This window comes from Chenopodium album, chromosome 12 (genome assembly GCF_948465745.1).
Source record: "Chenopodium album chromosome 12, dcCheAlbu1.1, whole genome shotgun sequence".
NCBI classification, from domain to species: Eukaryota; Viridiplantae; Streptophyta; class Magnoliopsida; order Caryophyllales; family Amaranthaceae; genus Chenopodium; species Chenopodium album.
Genome location: NC_137845.1, coordinates 17,108,228 through 17,121,720, shown reverse-complemented (window position 1 = coordinate 17,121,720; position 13,493 = coordinate 17,108,228).

Here is a 13,493-nt window from a genome sequence, read left to right as displayed (position 1 = left end):
CATTCACGAGATTTGAATACTCCTACCCAACCTCGACGTTGCCTTTGACCTCAATATGAAAGGTTGATAGTTCTGAGGTTTTGGTCCCAAATCTATGTTTCAATTACCATCTCCGTATTTTAATAAGTGTTACGGTTTGACTTTTTTCACTATTCACATAATGGCATTGACTTGATTAATTTACTAATATATAAAAAAAACAAATGTTATTGTATAACAGATTGTTGGATTCGTTATAATGTATACTTTCATAATATCAATTTTATTATAATTTTACTAACATATAATTACATAAATTAATGGTCAAAATCGTGTATCGACATGCGTGTTTGGTCAAACTGTAACACTTATTAAAACACGGAAGGAGTATTCGTTTGATTTATTTACTTTATTGATTTAATCTTTCTTAAAGTTTATTAACGTATATATTGTTTTAATAGCAAGAAAGCCGAGGCATCAAGGTGAGTAAATCTACTATCTTTACTCTTAGATTTTGGAGTAGAATTCATGTTTAGAATAATATTTTAATTTCTAATATCATGTTAGGATGTCTTTATGATTTCTAGTATCATGTTTAGGATGTTGATTATGATTTCTAGTATCATGTTTAGGTTAAAGCTTTGATTTGTTATTATTATTGACATGCTAGGATTTAATTTGTTATTAATTCATTTAGTATCATGCCTAGGAACTTACTATTGATGATATTATGATGATTTGATTATGATGATGATTACTTTTGAATTTATTATATGTTGTTTGATTATTCATGATTTATTGTTATTGCTTGATTACGCCCCTTTTTGCAGGTTTAAAGGGAATTTGTACTTGAAATCACGCCTAATAAGATTCAAATGATGCATCCGGACTCATAATCATGGATCCTCTTGAACACCATAATCCTTGACCTTAGAGAACTAGAGCAATGGTCAGGTGGCAAACTTAGTGCATCATATTGTGACTACTTGTGCATCTCTTAGTTATGCATACCTTGTTTGTGATTAAACTAACCCTTTGTGTTGACTTGTTTCTTGTAAATAAATTCTAATCAACTAACCAAGGACTAAAACCTAGCAATCCATATGCTTAAAACCTTCGAAAGAATCACCCAAAACATATTAGATTAATGTTCCAGTATCAGCGCGTAAATCTGGTCTGTAGCGCAAAGCGCTAGCTTTCAACGCACCGCGATGGTCTTATCACACCGTGATGGTTCCAGCATCCTGCGATAGTCCCATCGACATGCAATGTGTGTTCGTGTCCAGTCACCATAATTAACCGGTTTAATAGATAAATGAGGTCTTAATTACTTGGTCTTTGTTTGAGTCTAATCACATGGTCATTACACGAGTTTTGAACATATCACCTTCACTCACGAGTCTTTTCACCATGGCCATGCTAAGAGTCTTGTATGTGTTTTTTCTGTCATTTTTGTAGGGGGGGTAAGTCGGATATTATCCTCCTAACATAAGTCATGTTGCTTGAAAACTTGATTCCCCATACTTGATTCCCACAAAATATGCACCCATTTTTTGCTTCTTCAACCCAATAAAAGTACAAGTCAATTTGAGTCAAGTCATTAAAAGAGTCAATGGTTTAATTTTACAGTGTTTAGTAAAGGAAAGAAGGACGTTTAATCAAAGATAACACTTTCGTACAAGTACTCCTTTTCCAAAGTCTGTTTCAAACAAGAAGACAGGCAAAACCAATGACAGTTAGGCAAGCAGATGTCGATAGACGCCAAGAAATCGTGGATAACCTTGCTGAAATGCTCAAGGGACTTAGCAATCGAATGGAGAATGCGGTGGACCCTAACAAGAAAGTACCAACAGAGACAATCAAGCGCATTGAAGATAGATTAAGTCAAATCTCCAACGACTGTAAGTACCTTGGCATAAGCTCTAAGGGGTTCTCAATGGACAAGGACCTTCTTCTGCAGAAGTTCTCAATGACATCCCTAAGTTCAAGGCTACCTGAAAATCCCTACTTCCACTTGAAAGCTTTTGAGACAATCATGGAGATCAAGGGCATCGACAAGAAAGTCTTCCCCTCGTTTTTCTCTCTTTCACTTGAACTAAAATGTCAACAATGGTTCTTTTCTATAGGTGCTGAGAAAATTGCTGATTGGGACAATATTACACATGATTTTATTGATAGATACAAATGTAATATTCAAGTTGAAACTGACCATAGAGAACTTGAAATTCTTAAACAAAAAGAAAATGAAGGTTTTACTGCATTTTACAATAAATGGAAGGCGAAACTTCCGCTGAAATGATTGAAGTCCCTAATGAAAGAGAATTTGTGAGAATGTTCAATAGGAATCTTCAAGAAAAAAAAAGGAAAATTTGCCAATTACTACAGCGTGTTAATAGCATTTTGAAAATTACTACCGCGAATTAAAAAAAAAATTGAATTACTACTGTAAAAAAATTTGAAAATTTTATTTTACTACCATACTCAACTTTAGACCATTTATGACGTCATTTTTCTCCTTAATCCACATTTAACCATTAGTTAAGCATTTAAAAGACCAAAAATAAAAAGAAAAATAAAACTAAAATTCCCCTAACCCATGATTACCGTAGCTAAACTAAAACCCCCTTTTCCATTCTTTCTCTCTCATAATTTCACTTTAATCCTCTAACCTTCAACCTCCTTGAAGAACACCACTCTACAAATTAGTGTCACGAATCTTTTACTTTGCAAAATTGACAAGAAATTCGAGCAGTGAAGGAAAAGGGAGGGATCACTAAAGTAGGAGGACCGAAAAGAAACAATTTACGATTCCACGTTAGAAGTCGTTGATTACTTAATTCAAATAAAAATCACATAATATGCTTAATTAATAGGTTAATTCGAAGAAAAATACAAAAGCCCTATGTTAATTAACCAAAATCATAATCTATTAACCCTAAAATTCAAAAACCCTAAAATTCAAAAACCCTAAAGACGAATTTATAAGAGGCCGCGAATTAAATGTTCACTTGCAGCACTTGGAGGATAGATTGGAAGAATTAGTGTTAATTTGGAGCAAAAAACTTGGAGGATGTTTAACAATGGTGAAGGAGGAAGATTAGTTAGTTAGAGTAACTAACCATGGTTTAGGGGTGTTTTGGGTTGTTTAAATGGTTAAACATGGGTTAAGGGAAAAAATGACGTCATAAATGGCCTTAAGTGGAATCTGGTAGTAAAATCAGTTTTTTAAAAATCTTTACAATAGTAATTCACAAGTTTTTTAATTTGTGGTAGTAATTATGAAAATGATATTAATACGCGGTAGTAAATGGCAAATTTTCCAGAAAAATATCAAAAGCATCTAAAATATCAATTCAATCTGAGCATCTTCAAGGTCGTTTACAAAGTAGGCATTGAAATTGAAGATGACCTTATAAAATCAAAGGGTGCTAACACTAGTAACAACAGTGGCTGAAAAGGAAAAAAGAATGACCATCATTCTTCTTCTAAGAACACCCACTTTAGTAATAATGTTAGTACCTTTAACCTTAATGATGTCTTAGCCATGGATAATCAAGGGCCGAGAAGATAGTTGAGAAATGAGTTCACCCCTATTGGGATGAGCTATGACAGCGCCTTCGGTCGTCTTTATGCCAAGGAACTCATTACTCCTATTGGACCTATTCAAGACCCTGCGCCTGAAAACAGGCCATCCAACTAGAATCCCAATGCCCATTGCAAGTATCATCAAGGTAGGGGCCACTCTACTGAAAGTTGTTGGAAGCTCAAAGAATCCATTCAATATTTGATTGATAACAACTAACTTCCAGTGCCTTCTGTTGGAAAGAATCCGAGCATCAACAATTCTCCACTTTTCGACGCCTTGTCTATTTCTAATGATCAAACCTCACCCGATCCATCACTCCTTATTAAGCCTGCTGAAGATGCTTCCATGGAAGAAGTCAATTCCATTGAAGAAGAAGAGGAGGTTTTCTTCGATGCCATGACTGATTTCCAAGATGAGACTACTAATAAAGATATTGTTAGTTCCTCTCAAAAGACTACTAATGGAGATATTGCTGGTCTTTGTAATGTTATTCAAGAAATAAATCTTGAACTTCAAGTTCTTCTTAGAAGGTAGATAAACTTAAAAGGAAGCCTATCCTTAAAAGAAAATGTGACTCCCATTCTTCCTCTCATAAACCAAATACCGTTGAAAGAAAGCCATTTATTTTCAACGTTAGTTACTAAGCATCAAGAGAAAAGGAACAAGAGGGCTTACATGCTTATAGACACGACTTATGAAAGATCCTTTGACATGCTCCTTGACAGGGGTATGGTCAAGCCTTTTAAACCTAAGCCATTTGAGTCCCTTAAAAGAATGGACAGATTCTATTGCAAGTATCATCAATTTAAAGGTCACACAACCGAAAATTACTTTAAGTTCAAAGACTTATTGATAATGGGCAACTTTTCATCAACACCCCAAGAAAATATGACACTATCCCTACTACCAATGATACCACTATCAATGGAATTTGAGACAGTGATGACGAGGATATATAACTCAAGAACATGGTTGAATCAGCACTTGCTGCACTCTACCCACTCGACGACATTGATGATATATGGGATGAATACTCCCCAATTACTATGCTTACAAGGTCTAGAATAGTGCAACAACTAGTCACGAATGTGTCTCCACCTGTAACTCAACAAACTCCAACATCCATCATTGAAGACAACAACATAGTCGAACAACTTAAGAAGACTAAAGTTGAGATGAATGTATGGAAACTCTTAGCCTCATCTCATGAGCATAGAGTAGTAGTGATGGATGATCTAGCAAAAGTAGGAATAGATTCTGAGACTACTTCAAAAGGGTTGACCAATTGCCTCACAAATAATGGAAATTATTATAATTTTTTATTTTTAAATATCAAAAGTGGCATGTTGAGAAGGTTGTAAGTCATCTGACCTATTTAAGAAAAACACCTCTTAAAAGTCAACCTACAGAGTATTTTAAGTTAATCAATAAATTTGCTTAGTTTGGGAAAACCGAGCAAGTATTTGCTTATTTTTTGACAAATTTACCTTTATATTATTGTTTTAATTAACAATTTTTTACTTCCCGTTCAAAAACGAAAAAAAAAACAATTTTTAACCACTACTTATTTGTTTTTTTATTAGAACTAGGTTAAAATCCCGTGCAATGCACGATTGTTAAATATTTTTTATAATAATATTACAAAATACTACATAAAGTATATAAAAGATATTCAGAAATACGGAGTATTTCATTAGGGTATATATGGAATATGATTGTCAAATTGGGAAAAAAAAAATCACAAGGTATAAATAGTATACTTTTAGATTTTGCGGAAAAAAAAATAAAAAGGAAAAAGTGCGGAAAATTTTTTCAAAAGGTAATGACAAGTGTTATGAATGGATTCGCGTTTAGTATAGGTTATTAGATAGATTAAGAGAAAATATTAAAAAATAATAATAATAAAACGAGCCTGATAAATTAGTTATATTACACACGCACGCATGCTTAATTTGTAACTTTAAAACACTTGCTCCACAACATAGTAAATCACAGTAGTTAAACACAAATATTCATTAAAGGCGGATTTACACTAATTTAGTGAAAATCGTGCCTCATAAGGAAACCGTTTTGTTTCCTGTTTTCTCATCGCACGTGCTTTGCCGTTTTTTTAAGTTTACAAAACCAATTATTTCTCTCTCTTTTTCATTTATTTCAGAAGCTTCTTTCCCTCTCTTAGCTTCTTTCTCTCTCTTCTTTCTTCCTCAAGTTGCGATTTCGTTCGAGTTCTTCGCCGTCTTCAACCTCTCTTCAAACGGCGATTATTTTCTTGTTTTTTTAGTTGCGAAGTTGTTATTTAAGGTTCGTTTACTTAATTTTTTTAGATTTTTGTTAGTCTAAGTTGTTTTGATTCTTCGATTTTAGGTTTTTTTATTTTCTTTCTTTTTAATTTCGTTTTTTGTAGTGTTTGATTGCAATGGTGAAGAAGAATACTACAAAGAAGTCGTCAGATGATGCTGAAGGTGTGTTTTTTGAATTTTTTTAAAATTTTTCAAAATTTTCAACTGAATTTTCACTTTAAATCTGTTCTTATATGTCGAATTACTAGTGCATGTTATTTTCAGATTTTGCACTTGCTTTTTTACTTATTTTGTATGCAGATTATGATAATTGGATTTGAATTTTGAAGTTAATGTGTTTATTTTTGTTTTAATTTTTTGTTTATTGTATTTAAAAGGCTAAAAATTGCTTATTCATGTGTTGTTATGTGTTAAACAACTTTTGCATGTTATTTTTGTGAATTTGCTCTTTGATTTTTTGCTTTTTTTAAACGGAAACTATGATAATTTGAATTGATAATTGTATTTATTTGTTGTATGTGCATTAACTAGTGCATGTTATTTTCAGAATTTTCTTTTTTTTTTATTTTTCAATGCTTAGATTTTAGGTATAGTATGCTAATTGGAATTGATCTTGGTTTTAGGTTGAGTATGCTAATTGGCAGTATGTCATTGTGTTTAGAATGGTCAGTTTATGCATATTTTTTGCTGTGAAAAGGGACACTTTATGCTATTAAAAGGGTCACTTTGTGCTGTTAAAATGGTCACTTTGTGCTGTTAAAAAGGTCATTTTTTTCTGTTAAAAGGGTCACTTTTGTAGCTTATAGTTTTGCTAGAGTAGCTTATGAATTGTTATTTTATTTTTTTTTTTTTTTTTGTATTAATCAGATGTAGGTGGTTTTGGTTCTATAGGTGGATATTGATATAAAGAGTCTATTGTGAAGGCAAAAGTAGTACCTAAGAAAGCAAAAGCAGTCCCTAAGAAAGCTAAAACAGTGCCTGAAGAGTCTCCTAAGGGTAAAGTGGTGCCTAAGAAGGCCAAAACTTTGACTAAAGAAGCTCCTAAAGGTAAAATAGTACCTAAGAAGGGCAAAGTAGTGCCTGAAGAGTCTTTTAAGGAAAAAATAGTACGTAAGAAGAGAAAGATGAGTTCTCAACTGGAATTGGATTATGATTCTGACTCTGATACTTCATTGTAAGTGAACTTGTTTTGGATTTGTTTATACATGATTTGACTGATACTTGATTGGTTCTGACTCTGATTTTTTTTAAAAAAATTATATAGGGACCAGAGTCGTTTGATTACAAGGTGTAGACCATATACTTTGGAAAGCTTAATGTAGGGATTTAGTGTTAATAAAAAAAACAAGTTGTTCAAGAAGTTGGTTTTGGTGGTTTATTAGATTTAAAGTTGAAAAATCTCTGTCGTAAAATGCTTCCTTGGCTCGTTAAAAACTTTAATGGTGGTAGCTGCATGTTTACTATTGGTAGTGGTAAAGAATTCATAGTTACTAGGAATGATGTATGTGAAGTGTTTTTTTTTCCTATGAGTGATGTTCCTATTCTTGAACTGAAGAAAAATGCTGAAGATGCAAGTGTAGATAATTGTATTATTCAGGCATGGAGATTTGATTTTGATATTTCTAATTAGAAACCTATTCCTTTGTCAAAATTGGAGGTTGGATGAAAGCTTTGGTTGGTGGAGGGGAATTTAAGAGGTATTTGTGATTCATGCTATGTCTAGCTTTTTAGCTCCTACTACTAATAGGACTGCTTCATTGAAGTTGCTAAAGGTTGTTGAAGAATTTGATTAAATCAAAACTTTTTATTGGTGTTCTTATGTTTTGAAGAAGTTAAAGAAATCTGTTGATAACTATAACAATGATCCAACTGCTCAGAATGTTCGTGGATGTTTAGTGCTTTTACAAATTCTGTACTTTCATCGTTTAAATTTTCAAGGAGTAAAGGAGAGTAGTAGCATTCCTTTGATTCAGCATTGGACAGATGCTAAGATTAAAAGTTGGATTAATTTGGAGATTAAAGCTGGTAGTTTTGGATAAGGACCATTGGATACTACTACATATCCTGTGTCACATGCTCATGTTAGTCAATCTGTTGTTGTTAAGCAACCTGTTACTTTGGGATCTGCTCAGGGTGATTTAAGAATTGGTGGAGGTTCTTCAAGTGGTACAATTGGCCGCTTTGTTCAATTTGAGCTTCCAGAAGGTGTGATGACTGATGAAGAAATAAAAGAAATTTCAACTGATGTAAGTGTGTTTTTTCATGTGTAGAAGTTATCCTTTTATGTGCATAAAAGTTACCCTTTATGTGAATAGAAGTTACCCTTTATGTGCATAAATGTTTTCCTCTATGTTTACAAAAGTAACCTTTTATGTGATCAAAAGTTACCCTTTTTGTGCACTAAAGTTACCCTTTATGTGCATTAAAGTTACTCTTTTTGTGCACTAAAGTTACCCTGAATATTCAGTTTCAGTTACTTTTTTTATTATTTTTCTTTGTCATATTTGTTTAATTCTTTCTTTGTTTCTATGGTTTGTAGGCTATTCATGAATCACTTCTTTTGCTTAAAAGAATATGGATGTTCTATCAAGTGTTCATGCAAATGGTTTTAAAACCTTGGGTGATTTGGTTTCCAATGTTCTTTCTAAAAGAACTGTTTCATTATCTTTTGAGGATCTCGTTCCAGTTTTTCAAACTCAACAATTACTCTCTGATCCTCATTATCATAAGCTTATAGATGGTATTATTGAGGAGTGTATTAAGTTAAAGTCTGCACATGAGTTGTTTCGTGAAGCGTATGGTGGTAAACAACATAATAACGATGAAAATGCTGATGAAGTTGTTCCTGAAGTTAATGTTGATGTTGGTGGTAGAGTTAATGAAAATGAGGATCAGGGAGGAGGAGTCAATGAAAATGTTTCTGTATCTAAAGAAGTTATTTTCGAGCATATTATCAGATCGAATAAATCTTTATGCTCAGTTAACTGTGGGCCATTAGGTCAAAATGTGCTTGTTGTTACTCGTTTTTTGAAGGCTCGTGCTCGGATTTTCAACGGTTTGCCTCGGATACATTTGGAAGTTCTTAATTATTGGTTGCTGAAGGATGAATCAAGCATAGGAAGTTAAGTGTCATTTTCTATGAGTATTATTTTTTTTTCCCTTTTTTTTCCTTTTATTTTTTTAAATGTTGATCTTCTTTTTTATTGTGCGGTGAGAATCTTGTGACATTTGGAATGAATTTTCTAATTCCAAGAGAAGATATGGTGTCCCTTAATGCTCCTCTTCAGATTCGATGGTGCATTGTTGATTGCTTTGCTCTGTATTTGAATGAGAGAGCTTGTTTTGAGTCTTCTGGTCCTCGAAGATTCTTTTTTGGTTCGAGGAAAAGTGTAAGTAACTTGAAATTTTTATACTTAAACACATTCACTTTATATTTGTATATAAACAAGATCTTATACTTTAATAGTTTGCGTTGTTGCATGTTTGTGAAAACATTGGCCGACGTGACATTTCAAGTGTTGTTAACGATTTGCATGGTGTATGGGAAGGGTGGGTCAGGAATGAGAATCCTGAATGTGATATAATGGATGCTGAACTAGTATGCTTCATGCTAAACTAATATAATACCCTTAAAAGAGTTATATTCCTATTATGTGAGATGATTTGTCTAAATCACTTTTAATTTTTCTGTTTCAGATCTATATTCCTATTCTTATTGAGAATCACTACATTTTGTTTGTTCTTGATCATTCAAAAGAGTTGATCTATTATCTTGACAATATTATTTGGCGTGATTCTAATCTTCAGTCTATGAAAGATTTGTCTGCTTAAGTGGTATGTTTCTGGCTAAAGTGGTAACTTTTTTTAGTTAAAAGGGTCACTTTTTGCAGTTAAAAGGGTTAATTTTAACTTTAGATTTTAAGCTTTTTTTTTGTATTTAATGTATTCTAAACTTTTGTATTTTTTTATCAGTGTAATCAATTTGGTGCTTTTCTTGGCAAAAGAAATCATCCAAAGAGTTCTCAGATACCTTCTTATTGCTTTGAAATTGTTGAGTTGGAATGGAGAAAGGATAAGGTTGACAATTTGGACTGTGGGATCTTTGTCATGTATCACATGCTCCATTTTGTTGGTGAATCATTCAAATTAAATAATCTCAAAAAAGTAATTATTCATCTATCTGTCTTTTATTTTTCCCTTTCTGTTTTATTAATTTCATATTGATATTTTTTTTTCTTCTGTTGTGAGGTTGCTAGAAGAAAATTTTTGCGTGGAGAGATCTGTACCGCACTTGTATTGTGTGATTTGAATGAATCTAGGGATAATGTCTTGTCAGAAGTAGCCAAGTTCAATGAGAGGAAGAAAGATGCTGCTTATGTTGAGGAAGTTGAAGCAAGATTAAAGGCTGCAGTTGCTGAGAAGAAGAAAAAAGAAGCTGAAGAGAGAAAAAAGATAGCAAAAGGACAAGCAAAGGCTGAGGCGAAAGAAGAAAAGCCCAAAGATAAAAGGGGAAAAAAGCAAACAAAGAAGTACACTCCTTCCAAAGACTGAAATGTCATTTTAGTGATTAGGTGTAGAAATATTTTTTGAAAACTTAATGTATGTGCATACATCAATTGCAATGATGTAATTAAATCTTCTATGGTATAGTGTTTGGTGGGTTTTTTTAAAAAAATTGAATGTATTTTTTGGATGCTTTGTTTTGAAAACCGAATGTATGTGCATACATTAAGTAATTTAAAATTTTATTTTGTACATATTTTAATTGTGCATTTATACATAAAAAGGGACAAACACTTGATGTAGGTAAAAAGAGTTGCTTCATGCAAGTAAAAGGTTCAATTTAGTTTTTTTATGGGTTACTTTAGTTTATAAAAGGGTAGTTGTTTCATTCTAGTGAAAACTGGAAGCACGTAAAAGGGTAACTTTTTGCATTAAAAAAGGTCACTTTATGCACTAAAAAGGGTCTCTTTTGTGGATAGAAAGGGTAATTGTCATTCTAATGAAAACTAAATGTCTATGCCTTTTTTTTTTTTAAGCACCTACATTCAAAGTAAGTGGGTAAATTTATGCATCAAAAAGAGTCACTTTATGCACTTAAAAGGGTCACTTTTGTGGGTAAAAAGGGAAACTAAACATATGATAATTAAGTAATAAGAGCATCATTCAAATTTTAATCAAACTAGTCATAGAGTAAAATAAAAAAAATAAAGTATAACAATACAAATTAATATAACATTAATAAAAAAAAATGTTCTAAGGTAGTAATAAATTTTTCTAAAAGAGTCGTATGTTTGGTGTCTTTGATCCAAAATCTGAATGAGGTGGCAGTGCTGGTTTCCTTTTTCTCTTGCCTTTTTCAAGTCCTCCTTTTGCTCTCTTGCTTCTTCATTTTGTTACAACTCTTTTAGGATCAAGTATTGTTGGTGCACTTGTGCTTGTACTGGATGCCGAAGAAACATCATTGCTATGAGTGCTGTCTGCCACATCAGGAATGTTAGAAGCAGCTTCTGCACCTTCTTCTCTCTGAGCAACAGTAGCAAGTAAGTCTTCCACCATTTTTAGACTATTTCTGAAGCTTTCTTCCATAAATGCTCTTGTCTCTTCATTTTCTTGACTTTTTAAGATTAGATTGTAGTATTTCCTCATCATTGTTTGCCTCCATGGTATATATGGCTGTGTAGGATCCTGACTCTTCAACCTATTACATGTCTCTGTTTTTGCAAACTTAGTCCATCTTTTTGTAACATACTTGTCTGGTATTCTTGTTACTGAATGTAGGTGTAGAATTCTGATGCAATGATAACATAGCCATCCAGATGCTTCAAAATTTTTGCAAGTACACCATACACTTTGGGTCTCTTGTACATAGTTTATTTGATGTGCAGACCATGGCTTGTCTTCTAGGGTTACTTGATATACTAAGCATTCTTCAGTTGTCCCTATCATTTGAACAGTTGTTGCCATAGAGTATCCAAACTCCTCTTCAAAGTCTCGGAAGAGTGATAAAGTGAATACTTGTCCACCAAAATCATGAGCTAGATTTAAGCTGTTATATATTATGTGTTATTTACGAACTTTTGAGTGAACTTTTCACCTGTGCAGCATGCTTTAGCATTCCAGACAGTGGCAATGAAGTGAATTCTATTGACTTGCTACAGGTAAACTCATCATATTTCTCTGTGCTTCTCCAACGATTGGTTGTCTTCTTGAATATGGTATAAAATTCTGTCAAGGTAGTTTCTTTACTTGCTTTGAATCCTATAGCATGATTAGTGCTTTTACTCCTTTGTGATGACAAGATTCCTGCTAAAAAGAAATCTCTACTAAGGGCAGGACACCATTTCTCTTTCAATTCGTACACTCTTTTGTACCAAGAGTGTGTTGTCAAGTTATATTTCTGCATCATTTCCTGCCACTTTTCTTCAAATTACTGTTCTATCACACACCACTTTAAGCACTGGTTGAATGCATACTTGAACTCTTTGTCTTTTTTTAGAGCCCCATGTCTGGTTATTGTATACATTTTGTTCCAAATGCCAGATACAAAGTCTATGCCTTGTATTGGGAAGCACCTACATTCAAAATTAGAGGGTCACTTTATGCATTAAAAAGGGTCACTTTATGTATTAAAAAGGGTCACTTTTCAAACTAAAATGTGTAACTTATTACTGTCACTTTATGCAGTAAATATAAACTTATTACCTGCTCAATTGCATTTGCCATTTCTTGGTCCTGGTCAGTGAATATTGAAGTTGGTTTTTTACCCTCCATAAATTTCAAGAAGGTTTCTAGTAGCCACACAAACGATTCACTTTTTTCATCCCCAATAAAAGCACATGCAAACATACAATTATGCTAGTGATTGTTTATGCCAACAAATGGAGCACATATAAGATTATACCGGTTAGTTCTGTATATTGTATCAAAGACAAGAACATCTCCATATATTTTATAGTCTTCTAGCATCATCTAATCTCTCCAAAATATATTGGAAATTCTTCCTTCATTGTCAAACTTCACTATAAAAAAGAAGTTTGGATCCTCTGATTGTTCTTGATTTAAAAGGTTCACTAAAGTTTGAGCATCTCCAGCCTCAATTTGCTCCATTCTTAACCGTGAACAGAAATTTAGGAGATCTACAACATTATGCCCTATATTTAGTTCTCCTTCAGCTTCAGTAGCCATGTAATATAATTGTAACTGTCCATTGTAGTCAAACCTGAAGATTTCATTATTTTAATTGCTTCAACTTTTTCTTTTGTCATTTTTCTTTCAGAACGATGCAAGTAATGCCACTGTGACCTTGTTAGTTCGTGGCTTTATTGTATTACATGTGACACCACCTCAACCTCTCCTTCTTTATTAAGTTTTGCTCTTATGCTTGCCTTTCAATCAGATCGTGTGATGGCTACTTGTCTTTGTTTTCTTGCTTTCACATTTACATTCTCTTCATCAATCATTTCAACCAATTTTGTTTTCTTGTCACCTGAATTTCTTTTTCCTTCAGCAGAACACACATAATATTTTTCACTCACTATGTTTGTCTTTGTGATGTATCTAGTTGTATGTTTTCTAATTGAAAACTCGAGTATAGCTGCATGCTTTTCATACAATTCCAAGATTTC